This window comes from Triplophysa dalaica, chromosome 22 (assembly GCF_015846415.1).
Source record: "Triplophysa dalaica isolate WHDGS20190420 chromosome 22, ASM1584641v1, whole genome shotgun sequence".
In the NCBI taxonomy this organism is placed as follows: domain Eukaryota; kingdom Metazoa; phylum Chordata; class Actinopteri; order Cypriniformes; family Nemacheilidae; genus Triplophysa; species Triplophysa dalaica.
In genome coordinates, this window is record NC_079563.1 from 18,467,908 (window position 1) to 18,483,903 (window position 15,996).

Sequence of the window (15,996 nt, forward strand, 5' to 3'; positions counted from 1 at the left end):
AGAGTGATAATATTTGAGTGTTAGGGTGATGCAATGTGGTTGTCAGTGGGACGGTCAGACAGATGTGGTTTGGTTGTCATGTTGTGTACTAAGGTGATGCTGTCTGATTGCCAAGTTGGTATTGTGGTTGCTAGATTGATGCTTTGTATGGTTTCCAGGATGATGCTTTGTGTGGCTGTCAGGAGAATTCCGTCTGGTTTCAAAGATGATGCCATGTGGTTGCCAAGGTGACACTGTGGTCGTAGGATGATTCTGTGTGTGGTTACCAATGTGACACTGTGTGGTTGCCAGGTTGATGCTGTTTGTGGGTGCCAGGTTGATGCTTTGCATGGTTTCCAGGATGATTGTGCATGTGGTTGTCAGGATGATGCTTTGTGTGGTTGGCAGGATGATTCTGCGTGTGATACCAATGTGACACTGTGTGGTTGCCAGGTTACCAGGTTGATGGCGTTTGTGGTTGCCATAGTAACGCTTTATGTTTGCCAGGTAAAAAAATCTCCTGTCCCAGTTTGCAGATGCAGCTATAATAATCTCTTCACAGTTCAATATGAATTTGCAAACTTGACCCTCGAGTGTAACTAGAATCAGTGATTTCCATCACAGGAGCTTTGCATGTGACTCAACGTGGATGTGCCTCTGTGTGGTTCTGTTCACACAGATGATTTGAATTATTATCTGTTCACCGTGTCACACGCTGCAGGTGAACATTTCTGACTCTTGACATGGTGACCGCAGGCAGCAGGAGATTTACGGGCGGGCTGTCTTAGTGTCTTTTAAATCTCACGAGGGCGAACAATTCCGCCTCGACGCAAACTCCTCCATTAACGTTTCACAGTGTGTGTGTGTGTGTGTGTGTGTGTGTATCATAAGCACTTTATAAAGTGTTTGATGGAGATATTCTCAGCAACCGTTTTAAAGATTGCCAGTAAAAGTGTGTGTGTGTATGGGTGTGTATGTGTGCTCCATTAGCAAACCATCTGTGCACAGATGCATTATGGGTGCTGGGGTCTGCTCTGTGGGGTTCAAACATAAGGCTGGAGGAGCCATGAGGCCACAAAAGAGGAATGAGAATCATATTCAGACAGGAAGGGTTGTTCAGATGTGAAGTTTAAGTGGTTGTCGACTTGAGCTGTATTTATCTTTCATTTTATTCAGGACTGTTTCTTTGGTCGATTCATTTGCAGAGCAAAAGTGTTTCATTCCTATTTATATCCACATCACATCACATCACATAATGGGAATGAAAATATTTGGTTCCAGTTATTCATTTTAAATACGTTTTATTAAAGAAACCAGTTAATGAATAATATTTACATCTTCATTCCCGGCTCACATGTAGGAAAAACAGAAGCCAGAACAACATGGGAAAGTTTGGATCTCAGTGATGGCTTTTCCATCTCTCTCTCTCTCTCTCTCTCTCTCTCTCTCACTCACTCACTCTCTCCCTTCTCTCTCCAGCAGGGCTGGGCTGGAGCTTAAAAACGGCCCTGTTATTCTTGCCAAAGAGCATCCTTCCGTCTATCGAAGGAGGGGGGTTGGGGTGAATTCATGTTTGTGTTTCGGCCCATGCGCTTACGGCCCACTGGGAAAAGTCCCGGAATGCCAGATGGCCAGTCCGCCCCTGCTCTCCAGTACGGTTTCTAGTTTCACAGTTTTGCTCAGGTATGTGTTTATGTGATGGGAAGAGGGGCTCGCCTGCATACACCAGACAGCCTCCCTCTTCCCTTCCGCTGGCTTCTCTGACCGGCAGACGTTCCTTCACCGTCACATCCACAAAAGCTCACGAGCAATTGCTTTGAAACAAAATTGCTGTTGTGATACGGTTCTCGGCTTGTGTATGTCTTTCATTCATTCATCAAAGGATCAGAGCGCAGACGCTTCATAGGGCTTCAAAATCACAGCAGCAACGCTCAGAAAACTTCAGATGAGTCTCTTTTCAGTGTGGCGTTTATGATAAAATAAGGTTTTATTCACGACGTATTGAACGTAATCTGATGTTGTTCCAATGTTGTTCCACCTTGGGTGAAGCTCTGAGCTCGCACCTACTTGGGTTAAAACCTCCCGTAGATGTGAGAGAAGATATTCAATCTGTTTAGTGTGAACGGATGAGAAGGAAAGAGGTGGGGAATTAGTTCAAGCTGCAGGCCGCCCAGAACGTCTTGGAATCCCAGCGAGACCGTGAGAGTGGCCCCATTAGAGGAAGAGGAAGAACGTGGAGTGTGTGGAGTGGAGCTGAAATCAAATTTCTCCAGCGCTGGGAGTCGTAATGAGATTGCCGTGAGATCAGCAGATGAGTCAGGCTTCTTGCGCCATATACAGACTGAGCGAACTCTGAATCCAGAGCGGATAAATCGAATTGTTTGGAGGGTTTTAATGTGTTCATTGTGTTTTCAAGGAAGAAACCAGGTCTGAATGGGCGAAAACAGATTCATTTGGTGCTGTTTTCACATCTGGTTTTTGTGAGGTCATACAAGTTTGTTCCTTTTACTAATCCTAACACGTTAACTCTTAGTTTTTCATTGTAATCTTAAATATTTCCCCCCTTTACAACCGTAAAAAACAATGTTTTGTCACGACAGATCATTCAGATGTGTGAAGACTAGAATCAATGATGTTGAGGTGTGATTTGCTGATGGTTCAACAGCATTGAATAAAAGCGATCTGTGTCCAGAGAGAGGGACCTATTGATTTAGAGATCGATCCATTTACAGCAGAGGTCTTGCTCCGTCATTACTGTATACAAACCTTCTCCCGCTTAGATCCATACTGATTGATCAGAGCGCTGGCCGACATCAGACATAATGAAATCAGATGGGTAACAGTGCCATCATCGCTTCTTTAAATGATCTGTGTAATGAATTGGACTGGAGGTTTTGATTATGATATGTCTTTGCAGTGCATTGTGGGAGATTTCTACTGTTCCTGAAACAACAGAGCCACACTCTTCTGAGGAGGCTGACTGTCACGTTAATCCACTTCCATCTCAAAGGTACATTTTTTTAATGACAATCTTTATTAACTCTCATTGTAATACTTTGATAAATATTTGCAAGATAGCGCTGATGTCATGAAAGTGGTCTCGGGGGTGGAGCAGGTTATTACATTTTGCTGATGTACATGTATGCTGAATATGCTTTACATATGATGTTATGTCTGTAGTGTATGGAGTATATTTAGTCATTTGTGCTGTTGGATTTAATGGTGGCGCTATAAAGTAGTGTAGGTTGTAGAGAGAGTGTGTGTAGGCTGCGTTGAGCGTGTGTCTAGGTTGCGTTGAGAGTGTGTGTAGGTTGCCTTGTGTGTGTAGGTTGCGTTGAGAGTGGGTGTAGGTTGCCTTGTGTGTGTAGGTTGCGTTGAGAGTGTGTAGGTTGCGTTGAGAGTGTAGGTTGCGTTGAGAGTATAGGTTGCGTTGAGAGTCTATGTTGGTTGCCTTGAGATTGTAGGTTGCGTTGAGAGTGTGAAGACTGCTTGAGAGTATCTAGGTTGCATTGAGAGTGGGTAGGTTGCGTTGAGAGTGTGTATAGGTTTTGAATTGGTTGTTTTGTTAGGGTGTAGGTTGCGTTGAGAGTGTATGTTCTGTTGTGTGTTTAGGTTGCATTTAGAGTGTGGGTTGGTTGCGTTGAGAATATAGGTTGCGTTGAGAGTGTGTAGGTTACGTTGAGAGTGTGTAGGTTGCCTTGTGTGTGTAGGTTGAGTTGAGAGTGTGTAGGATCCGTTGAGAGTGTGCAGGTTCCATTGAGAATATAGGTTGCGTTGAGAGTGTGTAGGTTATGTTGAGAGTGTAGGTTGCGATAAGAGTTTAGGTTGCATTTCGAGTGTGGGTTGGTTGCGTTGAGATTGTAGGTTGCGTTAAGTGTTTAGGTTGCGTTGAGAGAATATTGGTTGCGTTGAGAGTGTGTGTAGGTTGAGAGTATGTAGGTTGAGTTAAGAGTGTGTGTGTATCTTGAACATGTGTGTGTGTTTGTGTGTGAGTGTATGTTGAGTTAAGTGTGCGTGAGCGTAAGTTGAGTTATATGTGTATATGTTTAAAGTTTAAAGACACTGATGTGTTTCCTCTACTGTATGAGTCAAGTTGTTTGTGTATGTTGAATGTCTGTGTATGCGTTTATTAAGTTGGTTGTGTGACAATTGAGTTAACGGATTGTGTATATGTTAAATGTCAGTATTAGTTGATTTGTTTGTGTACAGTATGTAGAATGTGTGTATATTTGGAGTTGATATGTATTGAGTTCTGGTTGTGTGGCTGCTCATGTTGTGAATAGTATGTGTAGATGTCATCCAGGCATCTTGTTCAGTCAGATGTCTTCAGGTCTGGAGTCTGTCCATGCGCTCTGATGTGAACAGGTAGCTCTCCAGATGTTTACGTTTCTCTGCTGTATTCTTGTTGTGTAGCTGCAGGTGCGTAAATTAAGTTTCCCGTGAAGGTTAATGCGAGGGGATGTCTAGAGCTCGAACTGTTTACAGAAGCTGTCAGAGAAACCGTCTGCCAAATCTCCACATTCAGAAACGGCTCCTCTGGCAGCAGCTTCCTTCTGCTTTCAGACGGATCGTCTTTTTCCGTTTCAGAACTCTCTTAAGAACAAAGCTGATGTAGATTTCACAAGTATGTTTTGTTTATGTCATTTGTGGATCAGTTTCTCCAGATATAGTGCGCCCGATAGATTGGTTAAATATTCTTTTCGAAAGATGGTTATTTTTCATTAGTCCAGACCGTCCGCTCCTTCGGACCAGAAGTGTTGGTAACACGAGCCTGCGCACGTCCTCTAAACGCTTTTGACAGGGAGTGCATGAGTGAAAAGAGAACCAGATGAGATATGACGCCTTCACACACACTTCATCCATCCTCACGCCCTTTCATGAGACATTCAAATGCATTGCACATGTGTTGTGCGCTCAGATGAACATTCATATCGTATCTGTAACTGGATTATCAAATGATATCTGAGCTTCGCGTGTGATCAGACTCCTGCGTGATGCTCGTAACCTTTGGGTATTTGCATAATGGAGATTAAAACGCTGTGACAGGGATCCTCCCGATCAGACATTGATGTGGCTGGATTATTTGACGGTCATTTGCATATCCTGGAACATTGACGACTCGAGAAAATGTGAACATGACTACATTAACTTCTGTATGACCTTTACAAAATTGACCATGGTTTTACCATAGTAAACCGCTCAAATCAGGTGTTTCTTCTGGTTTGGGTCAAACGGGTCACATGTTTGCCTCCATCCACAATGAGTCGCATTGAGGAACGCTCATGTTTTTTTGGACTCCGTGATGGAAACTGTGCCACTGGGTCCGTTCCTCTCAATCAGACGACATATTAATGGCCAAGTGACACATGGCGTATGCAGGCGTCCACACAGGTTAAAGAGAGCAGGAATGCCTGGCAGCTTTCGGCACATATTCTCAGGATTAGGAAGCCGGCCAACACAAATTAGACATCCAGTGTCGAGCTTCTCTAGGTAGTTTCGGAGGCTCTCCTCGATCAGAAGTTGTCGGTATCTCCGTCTGAGATGTGCGGCATCTTATTCTGACGGTAAAGTGTTCGTCTTGGCTCGCCTTCACCTTAGAACAGCTGAACAAATATACAAATGAATCCATTTCAGTATCAGAACTCGCTTCCAGGCGATGGCCAAACAAAACACAGTGTCCCCTTGTCAGACACATTTGTCGAAGATTTTCCCTTTTTTTTTTTTGCTTAAAGGAATAGTTCATCCAGAAATGAAAAATTCAGTCGTTTATTCTCCCTCACGTCATTGCAAACCTGAATAACTTTCTTTTGTTCAGAAAGAACAAATGCGCAACATGAGACCACATGACTTGCAACTCAACTTTAGCTTAAAATTTGTCTTGAAATGTTGTGTTTGTTTATGATGCATGTGGTTTAAAGTGATATTTTGCTGTTACTAATGATTTTTCTTAAACATTATAAATCTCCAAGTCTCTGAGTATATTTTACTCTGATTTTATAATTTTAGTCATGAAAGATATTGAGCATGGTTAATGGTTGTTTCTGTATCCTGCAAAGAATTCTTGATTTTTAGCATCATCGATGGTACCTATAATGTGCACCGTTCCAAAATTGTGGAAACCTTGATGTTTTTGGAATGGTTTAAATTACTTTATGTATGTGTATCTACAGTCCCGCCGCTCTCAAAATCACTGCTGTTTGCGCTACAAATACATCCGTCAGGGCAGATGATGACAGAATCGTAATGTTCAGTGAACCCTCTCTTTAAGTGCTTTGTATTGTATTTCTTACCCTTCGTGCATCTCTTTGAAGCCCCACTGATATTTATAACAATAACAGAGCTGTAATTGCTAATCATTTTCCTGGAAGACCGTGTCGAGAGGTAGAGGTCTCGGTCATCTCTTCATTGACGATTCAAAGCGCCTCCAACTCTCGCACAATATCCGGTATGTCGAGATATTTATTTTAAAAGGGGAACTGAGCAAGAATAAAGTATCAACAATCTCAACAGGGTTCATTGTGTTGAGAATGCGTTACCGCTGCAGGTGAAGCACAGATGTGTGTCCAGCATTTGTTTGATTATGTTCTGGTTTAATTGACTCGTATCTTGTAATCTTCAGTTTAGGATCGTGTGATGAAATACCCTCGCTGTCGGGTGGCCTGCGAGCAATTCAATCTGCGGCTGACTTATTTTACCCACCAATGAAAACATTTTTAAAGACTTTAAAATAACAGACCACTGAAGCGAGAAGTTGTTTTTAATAATAGCACTTTTGAATGTCTTTTCCACCCCACGTTTTGGCAGTTTTGCCGTGTGTTTGTTTCCAGTGTAAGGTGTAAATTTACTTTAGGTCAGTGTGGTGAAGAATGTGTGTGATGTTTGGATTTGTAACTTGCTGTCGAGAGCGGCTTTGCTCTACTGTACCGGGTTCCCTCTTTAAAATAAAGGTGCGTTTAGTCAACAGTTTCTTAAAAGAATCACTTCTGTCAGACATTTTTAGCCTTGAACACATGTCTAGAACCTCTGTGCAATTAGAAAGGATGCTGAACGTTCCTTACCCTGTTGAAAAAAACAGCATATGCTGCTTTGTGCTGGTATAAGATGGTTATGTGTTGGTCCATAGCTGGTTTAATCTGGTCAAACCAGCATCCAAACATATACTGAACCTTACCCAACATATGCAGTTTTTTTCAACTGGGTATGAAATGTACAGTCCAACAGAAACTTTAATTTAAAAAAGTCCAAGCAAATCAACCCCTACAACCTCTGTCATCCTTTAAAGGGGTGGTGCAACATTGCGTCATGCATTCTGACTTCTTTACAATGTTAAACGTGCTGTCTTCTAATGCTTATCATGGTCAACTTGTCAAAAAACGAGTTGGGCGTATTATGTAGTATTTCTGTACTCGATACACTCCCCAGTGATCGTACAGATTTCAGAATGTTATTTTCGAACATATAAAACAGTTTTGTAACAATTTTTCTGAGTCCCCTATTGGACAATTCTCCGCGGAAAAGCATGCAGCACGCCGACGCTCCAGTATTGAGAGCAGGAAAAGGAACATGCGCAGACGTCACATTTACTTGTGTGCAGGAGAAAGAGAGCGCATATGTTTTGCGAAGTTTAGGTGTTTGTTTGTTGACTGCATTTGGGTGATAAATGTTATATAAACGGTGGATATAATGCTGGATTTGAAGATCGTTTGAAACTGATATATGGAATATTAACAGCAAGCGGTGAGTGAAACTGATGTCTGTGTTTTGTTGACAATGTGCTTTAGTTCAGCCTTCCCCTCCCCCCCAAACTGTGTTTGATTTAGGAAGTCATCGTAAAGCTGTATCTATCTTTTATAAATGTGATCAAACTAAATACTATCTGAAGATATGAAGTATGCAAACCTACCCTATAGGTACTCAAGATTAATATGAGATTGGCAGAAACCCTGTGTGTTAGGGTTTTAAAGCCACAAAACAAATCAGCGGCCATGCTTTTTCCAGAGCCAGATGAAAATCTCCTGTGGAAGACGGACAGAAAACAAGGCTTTGGAATAATGCGGGAGAAATTCCCTCTCGCTCATGTTTGTTTGAAATAGGATCAGGATCTGTGCTGTTTGTTTGAACAGTCGTTTTCAGGATGTCCACCTGCAGAAGGCTGTGCAACGGTAGTTCACATGTGTTTCATAAAGATCCGCTTCAATTAATGAGAGTTTAGACTGCAGGAAATTGGAGGATAAACCAGCTGGGGTTCTCGTGTGCTTTTGTTCCAGGGGTTACAGGGTTTTTGTGGCTTCACTGGTTTACTGAAGTGGATTGTGAAGTCCTCTCTTTCAGCTTGGTTATAACTCCCAAAAAGTGGTGCGCTTACACATTTCACAGGCCGGTACAACGTGAGATTTACTTTGGTACCAACTCAACACTAGTCGATGTCGGTTTGTCGGTTTATAGATTTCCTTAAGGCTAATATATTCATAAATAAAGCCAATAAAAACACACGTTCGTACTTGTGCATTAAAACAATTTAATTGAGTTCACGTTTATTTCTGTAGCCCTTTTTACAAAACATATTGCTTCATACAGAAAATAAATGTTTACAAGACCAGAATAATCTGTTGTCATGATTTTATAAATGAACAGTTTTAAGATGCAGTTTGAAAATATCATGCATTTAAAACAATGTAAATATGTTGTGTTTATTAGATACGTTATACTTTGGTTTTGGTATGAAGGTTTGGAGATGTAACAAACCTGTTGCTGTGTCGAGAGTGTGATGTTTACAGATCATATTGGCCTCGACCTCCATCATCAGTCCCGCAGACCTCCAGCCTCAAATGTAAAATGAGTGAAACTCCAAGAGCTTTCCAAACAAGTGCAGGGATTTCATTACACATACCTGGACAACTTACTGCATGGAAAACCCCTCTGCGCTGGCTGACCACGCCCGATGTCCGAGCTCAGCTGGAGCGCGTCCACTGCAGAGAAATAACTAATAATATTAATGATGACGGCCGGTAAAGTGGTTCTCTCTCACCCCCCTCTGCTTTCACACCCGGCACTTCACGAATACAGTCATCAATCACTCGCGGCGGTCCGTCACGTACAGACGCCCGCTGTTGAGGTACCAGTGTTATTCTAGGAAGAGGTTTGGAGGCGATCCAGTAGGTTGTGAGATCACATAGAAAGCGAAACTGCTTGTCCTGCTGTCCAGAAAACTGCAGTCGATGATACTCCCGACCCTAACACTTTGACCCGTGGGGTATTCAGAGAGGGTTTGGAGAGTCTGTTATTTTGGTTGAAGATCTTCATTAGCACAAGCCCATCAAGATGAACAGGGGTCAAGAAGGGTACGCCGGTTTGACACTCCGCAAGAATTAGCTCATACTCCACCTTCAAACTGGAGGCCTGGGTAAAAGTCCTGGTTGGACCTGATTAACATTGTGTCATGGTAAATAAATGAAAAACAGGGGGGAGAGTTACAGGAAAAACAAAGCGGAGTGGTGCGAGAGTCTGGGGGACCGGCTGGAGGTGCCAGAGCAGAACGCTCATAAAGGGAGTTTGTGTTTTCCTCCTCTACGTGTCTTAAATCTCACCACTGCCGCCCGCTTTACGTCTGCAGTGCCACGCATTAACGGTGGAAAATGAATTTTCGACATTATTGAACTTAGAATGACAAGTTCAGGATGGTAAATCGTACCAGCTGTGTTTTTTTAAAGTATCCATGACTTTGACATTAACACAAGTCTGGAGTTCCCTAATTTTTCCCTGCTCGGTTTTTATTTTGATGACGTGTTTTTTTTTTTACATTGACTTATATGAAACAGTAGGTAACTGTATATGGCTTTATTTGACCAGCATGTGTTGGAAATGTGTGCGGTTCAGGGTTTGGTGAAAGTCTGGTTCTTCTGAGATGAGGTTTGCGTGGTTCTAAGCATGCCGATATGGTAAGCTGCATTTAGTGATGAAGTGCAAATGGAACTGATGAGGAACTGATGCATGAAACATTCATCCAGTTGGTCCTGATACTGTAGAAGAGTAAAGGCCTGGGTATAGTTAACCTTCCTCTTCCATCTCTGTCATGGGCACACACACGTGTCCGCGCAGACTGAATGGGTGTAGTACGCGTTCCGTCCGCTCGCTCTCAAAGTTTCGACACACTATACTTTCACCTTCAGTAGCGAGTATTTTCCCTGTGAATTGCTTTAGGATTTCCTCTTATCTACTGGAATCTATTTTGATAAACAAATATTAAAGTTTGATCCCCTCTCTTGAATCACCAATTCAAGAATGTGTTGAAAAATATAATAAATTAAAGTGATATGACGTCAAGATGTAATTTTGTATCCAATCTGTGTTCGTGATATACAGTGGATTCGATTTTCAGTGTTTTGCGATATTAAATCTGCACCGAAAGGGACAGTGGGTCAGAACTGTTGTGGTTCTCGTCGGTGCGGGCGGTTCGTGGATTCACAGATTGTCTTTGTGTTTAGAGTTAGTGTGTTTTTATAGAAGCAGTCTGATGGTAATCTAAACCAGCTGTTTCTTCGTAAACACAATTAACCCCGTAATTGTTGAATGTTGATTTTGGGTTTCCAGCACAGTTCTGGCTCTGCCTTTGTAATGTCACGTCTGTGTATTTCTCTTCTGTTGCTGCTGAGAACTCGCAGACGCTGATATCGATCATTGATTAAACGAATTAAAAAGAAAAATAGCACTGCAAAACAATGTATATTTATATATGATGTAAGCCCAATTAACACTTTGGACCATAACTGTAAAATTGTTTCAAATTTGAGAGAATTGAGTCCACATCACAACTATAATGATATCTAGAGGTACCATCCCTGTGAACCCTTTTAGAGCTTTTTTTTCTGATTATTAAATCATAAAACTTTGACAGCCTATCAAAAATCCATTTGAATTTAAAGGGCCCGGATATTTAAAATGTCAGACTGGGCTCTTACTAAATCCTTGGTGTTTCGAGTCTTACGATACCCTTACCTTAACCTAACCACCTAACCCTTTTTGGGTAAACAATTCCTTTAACTACAGAAAGTAGAATCTAACTGTAATGTTAATATTTCTCTCTAGAACATCAGTGTTTCTGTCCGGCTGGTTTGATGTCGAAGGTGAGCAGGAACCGAGCGTTTCATTAGTCTTGTCGTTCAGTGCTCTGACCCGGTGCTCACCCGGTGAGCGAGTCACGCCCCGCTAATTATTTTTACCGCAGAAGCAATCCGCCACGCTGTGAGACCTAACTGAAATCCAGCCGTGTGTCTATCCAGCGAGAGCTGCTCCTCCCGGGCCGAGGGCCTCTCGGGTAAACAGAGACACGCATCAGGATGAGTCGAGATGTCTCACGCTGGTTTGGGTTCGGCCAGGTGGCCGGACGCTGTTGATGTGCTGAAATGTGTCGGGGCTTTCAGGGTCCAGAGCCTTTTTCTGTTTTATAGCTGTGTCTGTCTCACTCATGAGCAGCTTCCTTGTTCTTTGATCCTGACGGATTCCCTTTGGCATAAGAAAATATTTTCGCTCCACTGTGATCCCGAGGTGTGACGACTGCTGAGAAATAACACCTGCGGTTTGAAAGCCGTCATTTTTCAATTAAGAAAATTGCCCAATTGCTGGTTGATCATATACTGCTCAATGGTGTCTTATTATCATAATGAGGCTCCATGAAGTGAAGTCTTATTTATAATTGAATGATTATATTCTTCATTACAACGCTTCTAAAGTGGATTACAGACAACAAGATAACAACGCTTAATAACAAGTAATAAACTGCAGATAACCATAACATTGTGCATGGTCAGGTACCAAATAAAAGTAGTTTTCTTATTTTTAAAAGGGATTAGAAAACACTTGTTGTTGTTCTTTGTGTGGGTGCATGTTCGTTTTTAAGCATGTGTGCATTTATATACATATGTATTTATGCACAACACACCGTATGTTAGTTTGTGTGCATGTTTGTATGTGCATGTCTGCGTGTACTTGCATGTATATAATGTGTGTATATCCGTGTGCATGTATGCATACCTAATGTATACTTAACAGCACTAATATGTGCATTTACGATCTTTCATGCCCTTCAGAATGACACACGAGCCTCTTTGCCGTTAGCGCTTGCATTAGCAGGATGCAACCAAAGCCTGACAAATAAACCCTTTGCTCTCTGAAGTCAAATAAACACGCTGAGTGAAGCGTTCTCCATCCCCAGGTTTGTTTGGATAGCGCGAGTTGGCGGCAGACTGCAAAAGTGTTGATGTTCCCTGAGAAGGTCGGGTCAGAGCGCATAAAACTCTGGAAACCTCAAGTACTTTATTTAAAATAACCTCAGATGGCCGCGAGCGCTGTGGGATTGTCTGACAGTCGTGTGTTTGCTGTCGATTCCCCTCGACACAATGTGACGCATTGATCACGGTAGGCTACCTGTCAATCTCGACACCTCTGCTCTTGTTTGGTCTGCGGTGCGGAGAAAGTGTTTGAATGAAGGGGATTTAGCAGTAATCCTCTCCGATCACAATAGAATCACTGCGTCTGCAGTTAAGCCCCGATCTCTCCGCGCCCGTGCCGTATAATGTTTCCGCACCTACGGGGAGGAGACGTGCACTTGAGAAGCCGCGCACCTGAGATCGCAGGAAAGCCTGTTACATCAGGGTACAAAAACAATTACATCGACTAACATGATCGTACACCACGACACACTATCTTGCAATAATTGCCTCTTGTGTGATGCGTGTGGTATCGGGTTGCAGATTGCGTAGACATCAGTGAAACGCACGCAAAAATCCCTTCACTTCATGTAATTGCTTCTGACATCAGTAAGCAGAATGCTGAAACCGTGTACGACTTCAAAGACGTGTCGTTTAACACGATCGAGACACGGGAGCAGTTGAGGGTCTTGCCCGTGCCATGTGGAAGCTATTGGCCGTGTTGGCGTTGACACCCGAAGGCGCTGAACTCCGCTGCCCATAAAAGGGTGTTGGGATGGGGGCGAGCCGTACCACACCCGGCCTGTTAATCTTCCTGTCAGACAGTAACATGAGCTGGAGAATAACGCGGAATAACTGTGTTTATGTGATGATGGGTCGTGTGTTTGTGTAGAGCGCTGGAGTCAAGTGCTTGAAGAAAAGCCTACAGAGATGAAAGTCAGCTCCCTAGATTGCCATTGAGACGGGCCTAAAAATGGCCGACTCCCTGGTCAATGCCCTGTTCACTGAACAAGAGAGCTGATTGAGACATATTCTCCAGAAGCTGTAGGTATCCAACAGATGGATATGATTTGGGCCCGATGCATATGTGAAAGTATGAAAAATACCTGAAGTAGAAAACGAAGGCTGTTATTAACAAAAAAAGCATTTATTCATCCTTGTGTCGTTTAAATCATATATATGACTTTTCTTGGAACATAAAAGAAGATATGTTGAGAAATGCTCAGTGGTATTTTGTCAATGTTGTTTTTTAGCAATGTTCTTCAAAATATCTTGTTTTGTGTTCTGCAGAAGAGACGAAGTCGTACTGGTTTGGTTCAAAAATAAGAAATGATATTTTGTCTTAAGAAAATTACATATAAAACGAATAATTAAAAATATTTTGACAATGGTTTTATTAACAATTATGCACATTTATTGCCTTTCTATAGTGATTTTCATTTGTACATTTTAACATCATTACAGTATCAAAATTTTCTGGGAATACAAAACTGCAGTTAATTTAATTTGTACAATTTAATTTTTAATGCAATATATTTTTTTGCCTCTTTTTTTATGAATAAAATTTGTCTTGGGAAATCTTGATGATTCTAAATCATTTTTTGCTATCCACAATTTCGTATTTCTCTATTGACATACGCCTGTAAGGGCTAATTATGACCTGCAGATCTCTGTTTGTGAAATTCAACTAAATATTTGAAGGTTGAGGTCAGGTGTTGCTTCCACTCATCTGAGTTTTGTGAAATACGTTTTTTTGGAGAACGCTAAAATAAGGCAATTAAATTCTCTGTGGTCATTGTTGTGTTTGCCGTGTACTCCGATAGTTCACCAACGAGCTCTTTGAACGCACCTGTAGAGTCTTGAATGTTTGTGTCATCGTGGTGGATTAGCCGGAGATATCGAGTGTAAGGAGCCTTTGTTTGAAAGCATTTCCCCGTTATTCAAGCAAAGTCTCCCGTTACAGGTAAAACACAGCGAGGTCACACCTCCTTTGTGAAGAGGCTAGGAAAAGCCCGACTCCACTCAGGTGGGCCGTCGAAAGAAGCTTTCAGCACCTGTGTGTCCGATGGTGGCGTTTAAGACACGAGATGTATGAACGGAATTAGTCGGCGATTGTGCGAAAGTGGTTTTGGTCAAACGCTCGCCGTGATGTCTGATAGCGGGTGACTTGTGATCAGAGCGCCTTAGTGACAGACAGAATGAGAATAAATTGCCGGAGATTTGAGAGTTGAAGATACGGCGGGGCGAGAGGCAAAGCTTCAACGCAAATAGGTGGAGACAGACGTGCGTGGAGAGCTGACAGTTTGATCGCATTCTCGCTTTGTTCCGTATAATCGCAGTTGCCGGAGATGCAGCCAAAACTCTGAGCAGCTGTTGAGTTATTCTGCGATCTCCACTTACAGCGCCTGACGGTCCCCCGGCACACATGCACGCACGCACATAAAGCTTTGCGTGTGCTGAATGTTATGCATGTGTGTGCGAGAGAAAACAATGCCTCTTCTTTTATAATCAGAGAAGGTCGTCCACTGGCTACATTTGTCCTCTTTATAGACGGAAGGTTTTGTGTTTTTACTGCTCTGACTGGATGCAGAAGAATATTGGACGCGTGTGTGGAAACTCTTAAGGCCTTTCACAAATATGCTATTGTTACCGTTTGTCCTTATGTTGGCTGTCAAACCCTAAACATTTTAATTGTGGGCAGTATATGTTCAGAATGGCAAGCGTTGGAGAGTTTTAGTGGCCTCCAGGGGACACGGTCAGGAGTCTGCTGGAGAGTTAACTATAAAGTCGCTCTCAACCTTAACACGCAGGTTTTTAAAAATATATCTTTTTTGGTCACTGTGAAAAAATAGTAATCCTTAAAATCAAAGATTTAACCATTATTGACTCACGCTGGAGTGTTTCAGACCCGTTCTTTACCAAATTAACCGTGGTTTAACAATATTAAACGTGTATTTTTATTTGGATTATTATAACCTCGGAAACCTTAAACGAACCAGTTTCGCTACAGTTACCAAAGATTAACCATTATATTTGTAGTAAACTGTAGTTAGTAAAGATGTTAATCAGTTAATCGAAAATCATGGTTACTACACTTTTACTGTAGTAAAACAATAATAATTATTTGTTCATGCAAAGTCGTTCCATGTTTGTAAATGAGATTTCATTTTTTGGTGAACTTTTGCTTTACAGAAATGAAGGTCAGTTCAGTAACGATGGAGTTTTATGGGGCTTTGAGAGTGGGGGTGGCGTTTCTCTCTCTCTCTCTCTCTCTCTCTCTCTCTCACTCATGTGTTCCCTATTAGTTCCAGTACACCATCCCATCAGACTAGCGGCAAATTCGCTTTCAAATCTGCATCTGTCCGTGTGCCACCCGTCCCCTCTAATGCACAGAATGCAGGACTGACCACGTACACGCTGAACTCCCGAACCCCCACGGCATTCCTGAATCCACACATCAACCGGATCAGATTTGCGTTTGTAGTTTCATTCTGCAGATTGTCCCTGTATGTTTCTTGCGTTGTCAAGCAAAAGAGTTTATTAAGGACTAAGAAATAAAACAATTCTCCAAGAAGAGTTCTTTCTAGAACAATATTTAGTCCGGTGTAGAGCATTAGTGCTGTCATAATAAAAGCCTGTTTGGTTGCTGATAGATGATGTGTGAAGTTGACAGAGGAAGATGTTTGCACGGTGAATTACCTCTGAAAGCGGTTGAGATGCAATGGGTTTTAAACATTTACACCGTAAGACTAACGCAACCCAAAGTTAAAGTTAAAGTCACAGAAAATAATCATTCATCCATTATTAACAA

The 15,996-nt window shown here is 42.1% G+C and overlaps 1 protein-coding gene across 1 annotated transcript in view; it reads left to right on the forward strand.

Moving 5' to 3' along the window:
* The window catches only part of bmpr1bb (bone morphogenetic protein receptor, type IBb), a 52,521-nt gene that overhangs the window by 3,844 nt on the left and 32,681 nt on the right, over positions 1-15,996 (forward strand). The window contains exon 3 of the mRNA XM_056736724.1: positions 2,897-2,989. The gene's annotated coding sequence lies outside the window, so the exon portion shown is untranslated. The remainder of the gene's footprint in view (positions 1-2,896; positions 2,990-15,996) is intronic.